This window comes from Lissotriton helveticus, chromosome 1_1 (genome assembly GCF_964261635.1).
Source record: "Lissotriton helveticus chromosome 1_1, aLisHel1.1, whole genome shotgun sequence".
NCBI classification, from domain to species: domain Eukaryota; kingdom Metazoa; phylum Chordata; class Amphibia; order Caudata; family Salamandridae; genus Lissotriton; species Lissotriton helveticus.
The window spans coordinates 396,289,116-396,306,767 of record NC_136057.1 but is presented as its reverse complement, the minus strand read 5'-3'; positions in this window follow the sequence as shown (position 1 = coordinate 396,306,767).

The following is a 17,652-nucleotide window of genomic DNA, read 5'->3' as shown; positions in this document are numbered from 1 at the left end:
TTTGTTTGATCATTCATTTATTTATATAGATTGATTTCTATTTTATGTCTCATTAAACATCCACATTAAAACATTCTACCTTCTACGATTTATATCTTTACATTCTTTTATATCTAAATGTATTGCATCTATCCTTTTAGATGCTTCAGTTCTGAGTATTTCTTTTATTTAAAGGTATAGAAAGGAAGGAGAGAAAAAATCAAAACAAACATGACTGTTAGTGGGGTGAAGGTGATATTAGTGTTTTCATTAATCCAATTTATCAAAATAAGTCAGAGGCAGGTGTTATACTTACAAAAACTATGCTTGATAGAGCATATAGACTGTTTTTCCTATGAGGGTTAGTTGTCTCTAGATGCGACGACTTTGTTTAAAAACTGCAAGGCAAGCATTTATACAACCTAGTATATATTATGTTACGTTGTGGAAGCTAAAGGCTCATCATATAGATATACCTGTTGACTTTTCTTTTTGATTTCCCCTATGGCTGGCGATATCTTATGCTGCTCGATGGTTTGTTTACAATTTCAAATACGTTATAAACAATTCTTCATGATGGGCGGTCTCTATGGTGGCCTAGGTTTGGAGACAGAATAGACGGCATTTGTATAGTAGACTAATACTAATCATTGCGGTCACAGAACATGTATTGGTCTTATATGGTACTATCCTGGTAGCTGATTGTATAGCATATTGTCTCTGTATTAGTGGGTAACAGACAGTACTAGATGCGAATAAAGATATATCCGTTATTATTATATATCTTAGTTATCAAAATTTACACCTAGAACTTGTCATAAAAATTAGTTTATATCATATCTTCGGAATATTCAAGGTATATAATACTATCCCGAAGGCAAATTATGTACCGTATTGTCTCTATAATTATCGGTGACAGACAATACTATGGAAAAATAGAGATATGTCAGTTTTTAATCAGGCCTTAATCATCAAGTTTTTTTACCCAAAGAGATTGTGAAAATCATTTTAATCGTACCTCCAGAATGTTACCCTCATAGGTGTCCCTTTATTACTAATCTCCAATGGATGCACGAACAGGGGGCATCTTTTTCTTCTTTGCTCTACTAGGACAACAAACCGTAATTTACTGGCAAGTTTTATTTTTTAGTTAATATGCATTCATATATACCGTTTGCTTTAATAGATGTTACCTTAAAAATATCGGTCTTGCAGGATTAATCAGGCATTTAATGTACGGGTGGAGCAGATAATCTAAAGATTAAAGTAAATACAAGGAGAGCGTTAGTGTTATCCATCCCCGTATTCGTTTCATAGTTGTGTGTTATTTTTATCTAGGGTCCATAGGAACGTACATTCATATTGATTGTAGCTCTCTTTGATATGGGGTCTGTTGGTTTTCGCCTCCGCGTTTACCGAGCAAACAGGTATGTTTGGACGCTCGATATTTATACGGTAAAAGTACCTTAATTGGTGGTTTCTGATGGTTACGTATCGCGCATTTTTGTGACGTATCCTTCTAAAGGCGGGCGTTTTCATTGCCATGCCTGTGAGTTAGTCACAAAAATAAATGATGGACTACTTTATAGTCCTTGTTTACGTTATTTTCATACTCCTAACGCAATAGAAAAAAGACTTGCGTGATTCACTTATTTCTTTAAGACGAACTTAGATATTTACCGGTCAGGTCTATTTAAATAACTTTCATTATTGCGTAATGATTGTTATATTTTTCTAATTTGTAGTAGATCTAATTGCCCAAAATTTGGTAATATCATTACTCAACAGCCTTATTACTAAACCAGCCACTAGTTCTACAACTCCATATTTTTATGTCTTACTATTCCAGCATAGATACATCAGTTGTTTTAATAGCAAAATAGAATTATTATTGGCGTGCAAAAAGTAACGAATCCTCGTTTCATTTAATACTATTTTTGTATATATTTTGTTCATGCCATAGAATAATTTCCTATATAGATATGTCTATACTTTAACTTAGGGCAGGGGCAATCTTATAAAATTGCCTGTTGCCACGGAATTTCAGAGTTTAAGCCTGATTTTGAGGTATCCAAGGTAAATATCCAATATACTTCGCGTTTTCGGCGAATATTATCGGTATTGATGCCTGGTTTGGACATAATTTTTTCCAGCACCACCCATTGTATTTCTTCAGGTTTGTGGTCATTTCCGACATAGTGAGCTACTAGAGGGGCATTCCATTTTTTTGTTCGAATTGCTGATTTGTGCTCAGTCACTCTAGTACATACTGACCGTGAGGATTCCCCTACATATCCTTTGTCACAGGGACATATTAGCAAATAGATAATGTTTGTGGTTTTACAATTTGTCATGCCTGTCAAGGAGATACGGATATTATTGAACATTAACTCTTTTGTCTCTATTACCTGTGGACAGATTTTACAAGTTCCACATCTGTAATTTCCTATTACCGGAGCCCCGGTAATAATATTTCTTTGACTTTTCTCTTTCGTTATTGGCATCCTTGATCTGACAACTATATCCTTTATATTTTTATTTTTTTTGTATGCAAAGAGTGGTTTTTGAATTATTTCATTACTGTTTTTATTGATGTTAAGGATATGCCAATTAGAATATAAGATTTGGCGAATCTGATTATTTAACAGGGAATGTCTTGTCACAAACACCAAACTTGCATCACGTTTGTCATTAGTGCCTGTAAGTAGGTGCTGGCGATCATAATATCTCGCTCTTTTGTACGAGTCGCGAATTAATCTATGGGGGTAACCGCGTTCCTTAAATTTCTCCTTCATTACAACAGCCTTCTCATCATAGTCAATGAGTTTGGTACAATTCCTCCTCAGTCTGAGAAATTGACTGAAGGGAATGCTGTCTTTTTGTGATGTGGGATGGAAGCTGCTGTAATGAAGGAGTGTATTGCGGGCAGTAGGTTTCACGAAGAGGTCCATTATGAGCTGTCCTTCATGATGTTTGATCTTTAAATCCAAAAATTCTATTTCTGAATTGCTTACTTTTTCAGAAAATTTTAAGTTGGAATCGCAGGCGTTAAGCCATGCTATGAATTCTTGTAAAACATCCTCATTATCATCCCAAATAAAAATGATATCATCGATATATCTTGACCAGTAAAATATCGATTCAAAAAATGGTGCCACTTCGTTAAAAATAAATTTTTCCTCAAAGAATGCCACATAAATGTTGTCAATTGTTGGTGCGCATGAAGCGCCCATACTCACTCCTTTAGTTTGTTTATAGAGTGTACCCACAAATTCGAAGATATTATTTTCCAAAATGATGTTTAGGCAATCTAGGATAAAACACATGTTGCAGTCAATATTAAACGACTCTATGAACCATTTAGTGGCTTCTATGGCACCCTTACAGGGAATGTTAGAGTACAAACTCTCAACGTCCAATGTTACCATCCATTGTCTATGGGCATTAAACTTTGTGCCTTCAAATTGGGTGATCAACTGTCTAGTGTCCTGAATATATCCCAACGTTTTTCCAATATGTGGACGTAAAATTGCGTCTAGATATTTCGATATTGGTTCAGTCACACTTCCGATGGTGGTGACAATTGGGCTTAGAGGCGGATCTTGTTCATTTTTGTGTACTTTTGGGATGCCGTATATACTGGCCATCTTTGGGTTATCTATGTTCATGAACTCATATTCTTTTTGACAAATGTCACCATTGCTTAAAGCTTTTGTTATTAATTTGGTGATTTTGTTTTTGATAATAGTCGTAGGGTCCCTCAGGATTTTAGTATAGAACTTAGTATCACTCAACCTAACTTCCATCTTTTCAATGTAGTTGTTTGTGTCTAGAATTGCGATTTAAATAACAGGCAACTGAGTACATCATAATATATATAGATAGACTGACATGACAGTACTGTATATAGTTTGAATCTGAAAGAATAAGGCTAACTGACCCTGTAGTAACTGTACAAATAACAAAGTATATTATTGATTGAGATGATAAATATATGTGATTTTTATATATACTATTTATATATTTTTTGTCTAGGTATATGTTACACGTTATTATGTCTGTAACGTACGAATGACGGTCACCTGACGAAGGCCAACTGGCCGAAACGCGCGTAGTGTTCTATTCCACCGCATTGCCTTCATCTAATGTTCCATCGACTAGTTATACCGTATAGTATTTTTTGTGTCTGTTATATGTTTTGTTAGTTAATTTGCACTGTCTTATCCAACCTATTTCTATTATATGTAATTGATTGTTAAACTTTATGAACTTTATATAATGTTTTATGGTAAAAAAATGAGAAAAAAATAATCAAAAACTTATCAAATTTGAAGACAAAAATAGAAATAAAATTTGAAAATATCCTTTGATATAACAATGTCTCAAATTAATTTCAATTGATTTTGTACAGTATTTAATAGCAAGTATGTTTTTTAAGGGCAGTATATGATCATTGAGTTTGCTATATATTTCCTTTCTCTAAACAGATGGGCAAAATGCAACAGAGTGAGGAAAAGCGTCACAATTGGGGAGAAATGAGTGCAGCACACGTAGTGCGGCGAGGGTCGGGAACAGCGAGGCAGAGGGTCGGGGTTAGCGAGGCAGGCTCTGCGAGCGGCAGTGGGGCGAGGAGCACACGCAGCAGCTGGTGGCCGTGCGGCGCGGGGGTGTCCTGAGACAGGTCACACTCACCTGCGCCGCGCGGCCGCCATATATGGCCAAGTGGGAGGGAGGTAGGAGCAGCTGGGAGGCGGGAGCGGGGAGGGCACGGAAGGAAAGGGGGCATGGCCGCAAGCACGGCGGCGGCAAGCGGGGAGCGGGGCAGGCCGACACAACACAACACGGCACTGGGGTCACAGAATGCTAAAGGGAGCAACAAGAAGGGGATGAAAAGGTCAAACAGCAGCAAAGGGAAAATAAACAGTCAATACACGGCACAAATGGTGAGAATGCCAACAAAGTGAAGAAGACACGGCACAGATGGGCAGGATGCAGACAAAGTGAAGAAAAACAGCACAGATGGCCAAAAAGCAAACAGAGTGAATAAAAAACGGCACAGATGGGCAAAATGCAAACAGAGTGAACAAAAAACGGCACAGATGGGCAAAATGCAACAGAGTGAGGAAAAGCGTCACAATTGGGGAGAAATGATTGAAGCACACGTAGTGCGGCGAGGGTCGGGAACAGTGAGGCAGAGGGTCGGGGTTAGCGAGGCAGGCTCTGGGAGCGGCAGTGGGGCGAGGAGCACACGCAGCAGCTGGTGGCCGTGCGGCACGGGGGTGTCCTAAGACAAGCAGACACTCATGTAATTTGGCGGCTTGCGGAACTACGCGGAATTCTGCGGAGTATTCAAGTAACTCTGTGGAATTCCACGGATTGAAACTTGGCGAGCTCCGCCTAGTCTATATCTCCTTTCGTTTGTTCATGGTTGCCCGAGTTGTCTGATGCCTAGCAGTGGCGGCTCGCATAGGGCTTTCTGCGGGGCGGGGCGGTGGGGGGGGGCAGGGCAGGGGCAGGGTGGGGGGTAGTAAACTCGGACATACGACTGAATGGCGGAACATAATAATTACTTTCCTCCATTCGGTCGAATGTCTGAATTTACTACCCTCACCCTGCCCCTGCACCTCCCCCACCTCACCACCCCACAGCATGCCCTATGCGAGCCGCCACTGCCACCGGGTGAAAGTGCAATCTGTAAATAAATAATGTATGTCTTGTACATGCCAATAAATGTTGTCACAGTTTCACAGGTGCACTCTATTATTATATTAGAAAGGTAGGGTAGGGGAGTCAAGTGACTGCATTGTAAACAACTACATTGAAATCTACTCTGGTCGAACAACCCTCAACAGCAACCTTCAACCACCTTACATTCAACATGCCTGCCCCCCTTCCTAAAACATATATTTCACAGCATACCTTCCTGGGGTAAGATACAACCTTTTTGTAAACAATGGCCTTATAAATTGGTATTTTAGTCTGCTGCATTTATAAAAGCATACCATAGAAATATCGACCTAAATAGGACAAATACCAAAGAAAATTAGGGCAGGCCCTGTGGTCTTTTAAATACACAAAACGCCACTTCCCTCCTTGCAAATGAACAATTAATCTATCATTGCCTCACTGCTGAGTAAAAGACTCCACTCTGTCTGGGGAACTCTCAGAGATACTATTAGTGGCCCCTGGAAAAAATATATAACACAAAAACATAGACAGTCATCTTGGTCATTACTGCAAACCTGATCACTAAGTTACAGCAATAATTGCACGATACATCAAGGACATTATACAAAACAAAACCAGTCTTGATTTAATAAACTCTTGCACAAAAAATAAGCACAGAAAAAGCTGGAACAAACCTGTTTAAATTCCCTAAAACCATGTGACCAGGGCTCCTTGCGGGCACGACGAGAACAATATATAAAGGAAGCCATTCATACCACCCAGGCAACAATTAAATAAGAAACTGACAAGTCAGCAACAGAATTCATAATCAAAAATCTGTATGTAAATGTCACCATTCTGTCAGTTTCTTTCCGAAGAACATGTTAATCAGATCAGATAACAAATGGCATTCAACAATTCCATATATAATACTATGTTTTTCAACAAAGAAGTGCTGTAATCAAGCTAACATTTGTCGTGCACTGCAACACACACGGCTGACTGGCCAGTGAATGAAATGAGCATTGTAATTTACCTATAAAATTAGTTATTCTACAACTTTCTGTGCGACCCAGGGAAGAACAGCCATTTAGGTTTTTTTCTTCCGAACTCACTTTGGTGCTTTCCTGTTTGGTCCTTGGCAAGTTCTGGGGCCAGAAACCAGGACAATAGCTTGGTGGGGAGGTAAAGGATTAATGTTTTTGCTTTATGTGTCTGATTTCCCACAATAATTTCTGAAGTTGAGTAACGTTCCTCCTGCGTTGGGGTCGCATCAATTTGCACTCGTGTATGTTGAGAATATAATTCTATTCGATCTGACTCCTGTAGGTCTGCAAAGAAACTTGCGGAAATCACGATTTTATACAGAATGGCAAGTAAATTCTGCAAACACGAAGGTGTTAGTTTTTAGGGGCAAAACAAAGAGGGCTAGCATAATTGGTATATGGGTCAAGAAAATAATTAAGGTGGTTGATAATCATGTTTATTTGGGCTGAATCTTTTATAGTAATTTCTCACATAAATTGCACTTTATTAACCTTGGGGAAAAAAGCCCTGGTCCATAACGGAGCCCTTCAAAGTTTTTATAATTCTATGGGAAAAAGACTTTTTATCCATTTATTACATAGTTAACAAATTAAGATCCCTCCTAGTCTTATTTATGCCTTTGAAAATACTCCCCTTTGAGTTGGTTCTTCTAAATAAATATGAAGGGAGGATCTTTCGAACATTTGGAGTTTGATCTAGGCCATTCCAGAACACATTTTAAGATTAGGATTTGGATTATGTAGTATTTCCACACTAGCTCTAGCAAATATAATACGCTGGAGCTGCAAACTCCTTTCTGCTCCAGTAAGGTCTCTTGAATCTGCCCAAGCAGAAAAAATGACATTTATAGTAAATTAAAATTTTGCACTGGAGAGTAGTTTTTTTAATAAAGTATTTTCATTGATTTTCAAAGACATTTGACATATCGACAAACAAAACAAAGAACAAGCAAGCATTAAGAGTCTCCCCTCACAAAATAAGGATCCACGTCAGAATCCCACAAGCCCAAAATGGTCCCACCAGATGTTTTTGAGGGCAGTCACGTGCTGCGTACATCAGTTCCTCCAATTTGAGTGCCAGTCCGTGGCATTCAGCCATGGTTGTAGGTCCGGAGCAGTTTTTGATATCCAATAGTGGGCGATCTTGCGTTTCCCCAGCAAGGTCCCCAAACCAGCTAAATACCTCTCAAATCGCCTGCCTCCCAGCTCCTCCAGTAAACCCACAACTGCAAGCCGAGGAGATCCGTCTATCAGGCTCCCCAACACATCTGACAAAACCTCCAGAAGTTGGGACCAATATCGTTGTATTATACAACGATACAACTTGTATAACAGGGCATAGCCACAGCACATAATGAAAATTATCTGAATCAAGATCACATCGGTGACATGGTGGCGATAAAAGTTTACTCGATTTCCACAGCTGTTCTGCCTTAAAGTAAGTAGTATGGGAAACATTATCTGAATTAGGTGAAGCCGAGATGAGATGGCCAATGCCATAAGTCACAGCTTTCCAAACGTTTTATGTTGGGGATACACTTTTTGGAGGTGCATCATTTTGGGACACAGTAAGGCAGTGTAGCGAGCGAACGTAGCGTAGCGAGCCCAAACTACCTAAGGGTGATGCTGGGGGGGGGGGGGGTTCTCACTCACTCTGTCTGTCTCCCTCTCTCTCTCGCTCTCTCTTTCTGTAACTGTCTCCCTCCCCCTCTCTGTCTTTCTCTTTCTGCCTACCTCCCTCTGTCTCTCTCTGTCTGTCTCACTTCCTCTGTCTCCCTCCCTCTGTCTGTCTCGCTTCCTCTGTCTCCCTCCCTCCCTCTGTCTGTTGCCCTCTGTCTCCCTCCCTCCGTCTGTTGCCCTCTGTCTCCCTCCCTCTGTCTCCCTTTCTCTGTCTCCCACTCTGTCTGTCTCCCTCCCTCTGTCTCCCTCCCTCTCTCTCCCTCTGTCTCCCTCCCTCTGTCTCCCTCCCTCTCTCTCCCTCTGTCTGTCTCCCTCTGTCTGTCTGTCTCTGTCTGTCTGTCTCCCTCTGTCTGCATCTCTGTCTGTCCCCGTCTCTGTCTGCATCTCTGTCTGTCCCCGTCTCTGTCTGCATCTCTGTCTGTCCCCGTCTCTGTCTGCATCTCTGTCTGTCTGTGTCTCCCCCCTCTCTCTGTCTCCCTCCCTCTCTATCTCTCTCCCTTTCTCTACCTCTCTCTCCCTCCCTCTGTTTCCCTCCCTCTCTCTCTATCTCCCTCTCTATCTCCCTCCCCCATATCTCCCTCCCCCATATCTCCCTCCCTCTCCATCTCCCTCCCTCTCCATCTCCCTCCCTCTCTATCTCCCTCCCTCTCTATCTCCCCCCTCTCTCTACCCCCTCTCTCTATCTCCCTCCCCTCTCTATCTCCCTCCCTCTCTATCTCCCCCCATATCTCCCCCCCTCTCCATCTCCCTCCCTCTCCATCTCCCTCCCTCTATCGATTTCCCTCTCTCTATCGATCTCCCTCTCCCTCTCTCTCTCCATCCCCCTCTCTCTCTCCATCTCCCTCTCTCTATCTCCCTCTCTCTCCCTCTCTCCCTATCTCCCTCTCTCCCTCTCTCCCTATCTCCCTCTCTCTCCATCTCCCTCTCTCTCTCCATCCCCCTCTCTCTCTCCATCTCCCTCTCTCTATCTCCCTCTTTCTCTCTCTCTATCTCCCTCTCCCTCTCTCTCCATCTCCCTCTCTCTCCATCTCCCTCTCTCTCTCCATCTCCCTCTCTCTTTCCATCTCCTTCTCTCTTTCCGTCTCCCTCCCTCTTTCCATCTCCCTCTCTCTTTTCATCTCCCTCTCTCTTTACATCTCTCTCCCTCTCTCTCTCTCCCTCTTTCTCTCTATCTCCCTCTTTCTCTCTCTCTATCTCCCTCTCTCTCTATCTCCCTCTCTCTATCGATTTCCCTCTCTCTATCTCCCTCTCTCTCTCCCTCTCTCTCTCCCTCTCCATCTCCCTCTCTCTCTCCATCTCCCTCTCTCTCTCCATTTCCCTCTCTCTCTCCATCTCCCTCCCTCTCACCATCTCCCTCTCTCTATCGATTTCCCTCTCTCTCCCTCTCTCTATCTCCCTCTCTCTCTATCTCCCTCTCTCTCTATCTCCCTCTCTCTATCTCCCACCCTCTGTCTGTCTCCCACCCTCTGTGTGTCTCCCTCCCTCTATCTCCCTCTCTCTGTCTCCCTCTCTGTCACCCTCTGTATCCTTCTCTCTGTATCCTTCCCTCTGTTTCAATCCCTCTGTATCCATCCCTCTGTCTCCCTCCCTGTCTCTGTCTCCCTCTCTCTATTTTCCCTCTCTCTCCCTGTCTTCCTCCCTCTATCTCACTGTCTCCCTCCCTCTGCCTGTCACCCTCTGGCACCTCACCCCAGCCTCCCGGGCACGCAGGTCTTTAAAGGACCATTTACTTGTTAATGGGGCTTTGTTGTGAATCTCCCGCCCCCCCTAGAGCAGAGTGTCTCAGAGTCGCTGCTGTGGCTGACTCCGAGACACTCCTTCAAAGGAATGAATCCTAATTAGCAGTTATGTTCTAAGTGCCTCATCCTGCGACACACCCATCACTTGCAGGCGACACACTACTGTGTCGGGACACATAGTTTGGAAAGCTCTGCCATAAGTGCTTCCTTCCATTCCCCTCCCCCCCAAACCAGTTCACTACGTAGCTTCCTGCCAGATCCTAAAACCCACCCCTTGAGATCTGGTAGAGCTCGGGGTATTGGAGACCCATACAAACAATCCCATAATTGTCTCCCAGGACACAAGAGAAAGTTCTGTGCGATGCACCGGGTCCTCATGCTCTAGTGGAGGCAATATTTCATGAACACCAAGTGGAGGACCCTGTAATAAAGCTGCAGGCTGGCTACAGCCAAACTTTCATCAGAAGTGGATTGCACGCATGTACGAAAGGCGATACGCCTAACCCTACGGTTCCTCAAAAAGTTGCATATATGCACTGGAGAGTTTTAATTGTACCAGGAGCCTATTATAGCTATGGTCCCCAGGGTGGTTGCGCCACTTTCTAAAAGTTCAAGTTGCTAGGTTAAGTTATTCCTGCAATATAGATCACTGCAGGAATTTGAAAACATAGAGATGTTTTATTATGAATAATTGTTTTGGTCATGCTCAACTATCTCTTCTCGTTTATCAAATTTCTCATAAGGTGACATTTTTTCACTTGTTGCTACGAATAGGTGTTTTTCCCCTAACATATTAATGGCGAGATGGAGAGGTCATCTATAGGATTCTATGATCTGTAATTTCTGTAAGTTAGAGAACCCCATAATGTATTTAATGTACTTCATCTCTGTGCCGCTTTAAAAGACATCAGAACATTTTTCTTTTGTCCTTTAATAGTGAATTTTTATATTTCAACACCTTTTGAATTACTGCAATTTATTACAAGTGCCCTGACCCTTGAAATCAGTTATATGGTATTTAAAAAAATTGGGGGTTTTCCCTGATATTTCAACAGCTTCACTAAAAAAATTAATTATGAACATTCATTTATTAATTGTTAAATTGTATTCTGGTTTTATATGGATCCACCAATGATTATTATTGTATAAACATTGTTGATATTTGCTGAGATCGAAATCCATTTTAATAAAATTTGTGAATGTCAGTATTCTCAGTGGAAGCCGTGGCCCTCATCCTCCTGGACCTATCAGCCGCCTTCGATACCTTCTGCCACTGCACCCTACGCACACGCCTCCATGACGCTTGGATCCAAGACAAGGCTCTGGATTGGACCACCTCCTTCCTCTCTGGCAGAACCCAGAGCATCCGCCTCCCCCTTTCCGCTCCAAAGCCACCGAGATCATCTGCGGCGTACCCCAGGGCACATCCCTCAGCCCGACGTTGTTTAACATCTACATGGCACCGCTCGCCCACGTCGCCCAAATGCATGACCTCAACATCATCTCTTACGCCGATGACACCCAGCTGATCCTCTCCCTCACCAAGGACCTCCTCACCGCCAAAACCAACCTCCACTAGGCAATGAAAGACGTCGCTGAGTGGATGAAGAGCAGCTGACTGAAGCTAAACTCGGACAAGATGGAAGTCTTCATTCTCGGCTCCACCCCCTCAGCCTGGGACGACTACTGGTGGCCGACCGCATTGGGAACAGCTCCAACACCCACCGACCACGCACGCAACCTAGGGTTCATCTTTGACTCCAATCTCTCCATGACAAAGCAGGTCAACGACGTCTCGTCCTCCTGCTTTAACACCCTCTGCATGCTCCGCAGGATCTACAGGTGGATCCCCACCGAAACAAGAAGAACGGTCACCCAGGCCCTCGTCAGCAGCAGGCTGGACTACAGAAACGCCCTCTACGCAGGAGCCTCGGCCAAACTCCTGAAATGACTGCAACACATACAAAACGCCTCTGCACGTCTGATCCTCGACATCCCTCACCGCAGCCACATCACACCCCACCTGAGAAACCTGCACTGTCTACCCGTCAACAAGAGGATCACCTTCAAGCTCCTCACCCATGCGCACAAGGCACTCCACAACACCGGTCCAACATACCTCAAGAGACGATTCAGCTTCTACACCCCCAACCATCAGCTCCGCTCCGCCGACCTCACCCTCGCCACAGTCCCCTGGCAGATCGTTCTCCCACCTCGCCGCCAAGACCTGGAACACCCTCCCTAACCTACTACGGCAGACCCAGGACCTGCTAACCTTCAGAAAACTCCTCAAGACCTGGCTATTCGAGCAGTAGCAGCCCCCCCGTCCTCCCCCCAGCGCCTTGAGACTGAAGAACTGTAATCTTCATTCTCAGGGAATACTTACTAATAAAAAAAAGAACTTGGCACAGAAGCTGAAAATATGAAAAGATATCTTTATTAAATTTAATAAGTGAGGCCACGTCACACAGAAGCCGTAGCAACTGAATGAAGTAGTCTGAGGAATACAGAAAACAGAGGCCTTTTATATGCTTAGGGTTACAAACTTCAGCATACAAGTAAGGGGCAGTCCTAGCTTTTGAAAGCATGCAAAAAATGCCTAACATTCCTTCTTACACAAGCCGGGACAAACCCATAATAAAAAGGACCACAACCCTTATCATAAACAGACCATAAAAGAAGGAAGAGAAAACAGATAAGAAGCAGGATAAGGGGTGTGTGTGTGCATACCAAACTCTACAATGTCCTGTGCTTTGATCCTCAATCTTGATCAGCTAAAGGGCAGGAACTGGTTTAACAAGGTCAGCTTCAGGCAACAGGGTCAGTTCACTCAGGTCAAACAGGAGTCAGCATGAACTCGAGCTAAGGTGTACATGTCCTCAAAAGACTAGTTTCAGCCACAATCATGGCCTATGTGAGGGCAACCACAAAATGGCTGCCATACACAAAATGGAACCCACGGGTTCAGAATTCACAGAACCTCAAGACCCTCACAGGTGAATGGTGCGTTTTACAAATGTTCTGATTGATTGATTGATTGAAGAAAAAGCTTAACACCCAAATAATGTCAGTCAGAGAATGTGCATACATATGCTAAGCACTGGGCAGTGAACATCTTCCCAATTTCCTTTTTTGCTGCTTGCAGATTGTGCTACTCCTAACAGTAGCTGTCACTCTGCACTTATTACACAGATGAAAGGTGTTAAATGTCAATCAATCAATCAATCAAGACACTTATAAAGCGCACTATATACCCCTGAGGGTCTCATGGCGCTGGGAGGGGGGTGGGGGGGGGGGTGGGGGGGGGGGGAGTGCTGCTGCTAGTGATCGAAGAGCTAGGTTTTGAGGAGTCTTCTGAAGACCAGTAGGTCTTGGGTCCGTCGTAGGTTGGTGGGGAGGGCGTTCCAGGTCTTGGCGGCGAGGTGGGAAAAGGACGTGGTTCGGACGCGGGGGACTGTGGCGAGGGTGAGGCTGGCGGAGCGGAGCTGGCCGGTGGCCGTGTAGAAGTTGAGTCGTCTGTTGAGGTATGCTGGGCCGGTCTTGTGGAGAGCTTTGTGTGCGTGGATGAGGAGTTTGACGGTTATCCACTTGTTGATGGGGAGCCAGTGCAGGTCTCTGAGGTGGGGTGTGAGGTGGCTGTATCGGGGGATGTCTAGGATCAGACGTGCTGATGCATTCTGGATGCGTTGCAGTCACCTCAGGAGCTTGGCCGACGTTCCTGCGTAGAGGGCGTTTCCGTAGTCCAGCCTGCTGGTGACGAGGGCCTGGGTGACAGTTCTTCTTGTCTCGGTGGGGATCCACTTGAAGATCCTGCGGAGCATTCTGAGGGTGTTGAAAAAGGATGAGGAGACAGTGTTGACCTGCTTGGTCATGGAGAGGGTGGAGTCGAGGATGACTCCTAGGTTGCGTGCATGGTCTGTGGGCTTCGGGGCTGTTGTCGGCCACCAGGAGTCGGCCCAGGCTGAGGGTGTGGAGCCGAGGATGAGGACTGCCGACTTGTCCAAGTTCAGCTTTAGTCGGCTGTTCCTCATCCATTCGGCGACGGCCTTCATTCCTTCATGGAGGTTGGTCTTGGCGGTGTGAGGGTCTTTGGTGAGAGAGATGATCAGTTGGGTGTCGTCGGCGTAGGAGATGATGTTGAGGTCCTGCTGTCGGACGACATGGGCAAGGGGTGCCATGTAGATGTTGAACAGCGTCGGGCTGAGGGAAGAGCCCTGGGGTGCGCTGCAGATGATTTCGGTGGCAGTGGAGTGGAAGGGGGGAGGCGGACACTCTGAGTTCTGCCAGAGAGGAAGGATGTGATCTAGTCCAGGGCCTTCTCTTGGATCCCGGCGTCGTGTAGGTGTGTTTGTAGTGTGCGGTGGCAGACCGTGTCAAAGCTGGCTGACAGGTCCAGGAGGATGAGGGCCGCTATTTCTCCATTGTCAAGCAGGGACCTGATGTCATCGGTGGCGGCGATAAGGGAGGTTTCGGTGCTGTGGTTGCTGTGGAATCTGGACTGGGACGGGTCCAGGATGCTGTTCTCCTCGAGGCAGCGGGTCAGTTGTTTGTTGACGATCTTCTCGGTGACCTTCGCGGGAACGGGAGCAGGGAGATAGGTCGGAAGTTCTTGAGGTCCTTGGGGTCCGCCTTGGGTTTCTTGAGTAAGGCGTTGATCTCGGCGTGCTTCCAGCTTTCCGGAAAGGTTGCTGTCTCAAAGGAAATGTTGATTACTTTCCGGAAGTGGGGTGCGATGGTTGTGCTGGCTTTGTTGAAGATGTGGTGGGGTCATGGGTCCGGCGGTGATCCGGAGTGGATGGTGTTCATGGTCTCGCTGGTGTCCTCGTCGTTGGTGTTGGTCCAGGAGAGCAGGCGGCTGGTGCAGGTGGTGGATGTGGGGGCGGTGGTTGACGGGACAGTCATGGCATTGAAGCTGTCATGGATGTCTGCGATCTTGGGGTGGAAGAAGGTGGCCAGGTAGTTGCACAGGTCTTGCGAAGGGTGGATGTTGTTGGTGCTGGAGCTGGGGTTGGAGAATTCCTTCACGATGTTGCAGAGCTCTTTGCTGTTGTGTGCGTTGTTATCCAGGTGGTCTTTGAATGAGGCCCTCTTGGCGGCTCTGATGAATGGGTGGTGTTCTTGTGGGCTGCGTAGCTGTCCGGTGTTCTTTCGCGGAGCCAGTTATTCTCCAGTTCACGGCATGTTCGTTTGGAGTCCTGGAGGTCTTCGGTGAACCAGGTGGCTTTCTTGTTGGTGTGGCTGTTGGAGGGTTTCTTGAGCGGGGCGAGGGTGTTGGCGCAGTTGTCGATCCACTGTCTGAGGTTGTGGGCGGCCGTGTTGGGGTTGGCTGGTGGGCTCTGGGCGAGAGTGTTTGTTAGCTGGTCTTCTGTGACCTTGCTCCCGTGGTGACGAGGCATCTGCTGGGTGCGGTGGTGCGTGGTGGGCTTCCTGAAGGTGAAGTGGATGCAGTGGTGGTCGGTCCAGTGGTGTTCGGTGGTGTGACTGAAGGTGACATGGGGGCTTGCTGTGAAGATGGGGTCAAGCGTGTGGCTGGCGGCGTGGGTGGGTGTTGTCATGAGCTGTCTGAGTCTGAGGTTGGCTAGGTTGCCGATCAGGAAGGTGGAGTTGGTGTCGTTGTTGTTCTCAGGGTGGAAGTTCAGGTTCCCGAGGAGGATGTAGTCTGTGGAGGCAAGGGCGTGTGTGCTGATGAGGTCGGGCGATGGAGTCGCTGAAATGTGGTCGTGGTCCGGGGGGGTCTGTAGTTGAGGGTTCCTCTGCGCTTGGTGTTCGGGTCGGTGTGAATCTGGAAATGCATGTATTCGGCGGTGCTGAGGGAGTCGTCGGTGTTGGTCGAGACACTGAGGGTGTTCCTGTGGACAATGGCGATTCCTCCTTCAATGCCGTTGGCGCGGTCCTTGCGAGAGATCTTGTAGCCTTCCGGGATGGCTATGGTGATGTCAGGTGCCGAGGCGGTGTTCAGCCAGGTCTCCGTCAGGAAGGCGATGTCTGGTGCGGTAGAGTCGAGGAGGTCCCAGAGTTCGACGGCGTATTTGTGGGCAGAGCGGGTTTTGAGGAGGATGCATCTGAGGTAGTTGGCTTCTTTTGCTGGTGGTTTGGTGGGCCGGATGCTGGTGAAGCTGCAGGTCCGGCAGGTGAAGGGTTCTTGGGTGCGCTTCAGGGTGGCCCGGTTGCAGGTGTGTTCTCGTCCGTGGTTGAGTGCGTCGAGGGTGCTGGCATCATAGTGGAGTCGGGGAACTTGGCGTATGTGGGGGCCAGGGGTTCTAGAGCTGGGCGTGGTCCAGGCGCGGATGGGCACAGACGGGCTTGCCATAGGCGCGCCTTCGGCGCACCAGCGGCTCAGCCACACAACGGCCGCTATATATGGTGAGGTGAGGGGAGGAGCAGCTGGGAGGCGATAGCGGGTGGGCCAATGGGAACAAAGGGGGCGGGGCTGCAGGGGACACAGTGGCAGGAACTGGTAATGGGAGGGGGTGGAGAGGGAAACAGAAGGCAAAAGGGGGAGCAGTGGGGGCTAAGGAACACGCTACAGTGGGAAGAAAAGAGCAGGACCCAGAACAATTGGGCGAATAGAGTCACACAACCCACAAATACTTAAAGTGAGGGGAGGCCAGAAAGACGGGCAAAGTCAGCAGCGGGCCCCGAACCCTGGGCGCAGCGGCAGAGGCTGGCTGAGATCACTGGCGCAGGCAGGTGGACTTGTGCAGTGTGTGGAGCGCCCTGCTTGGAGGCAGAGAGGGTCACTCTTACTTTCGCGCAGCGGCCGCCATAAATGGTGAGGTGGAAGGGAGGAGCAGCTGGGAGGCGGGAGCGGGGAGGCCAATGGGGATGAAGGGGGCGGGGCCGCAGGGGATGCAGGGCGGGAACTGGGGATGGGAGGGGGTGGATAGGGAAACAGAAGGCAAAAGGGGGAGCGGTGGGAGCTAAGGAACACGCTACAGTGGGAAGAAAAGAGCAGGACCCAGAACAATGGGCGAATAAAGTCACACAACCCACAAATACTTAAAATGAGGGGAGGCCAGAAAGACGGGCAAAGTCAGCAGCGGGCCCCGAACCCTGGGCGCAGCGGCAGAGACTGGCTGGGATCACTGTCTTCTTATGTTGGTTCCAGTTAAGAGGAAAATTCCAAAAGTGGCAGATAAAACTTCCTTGGCAATATTGGGAAATTTTGATTAATGATTGTGGAGATGCTGTTGCCAGTTGGGCTGTGCAGTTGAAATCTCCTAGCTGTGTGCTGAGCACAAGAATCAATAGTATGCTCTCTTCATCTCAAAATGCAAAAGGACGAATGTTGCCTCCAGTGAGCCTTGCACAAAAGTATAAATTAACAAGGAAAGGCATTGATGTTCCACCTTATAGTTCAGTTGGTCAACTGCCTTCCTTAGATTATCTTGTGTGTCTGTGAGTTGTAACCATTCTGCCAAGTGCCTTACATTAGTCTCTACTTCTGGAAGACTGGTGTAGTCCTTTTCCTGCACTAATTTCTGGATAATAATTGATCAATAATGAAATTCATCAGTTAGTGTTTGGTCCCACCTAGGAGG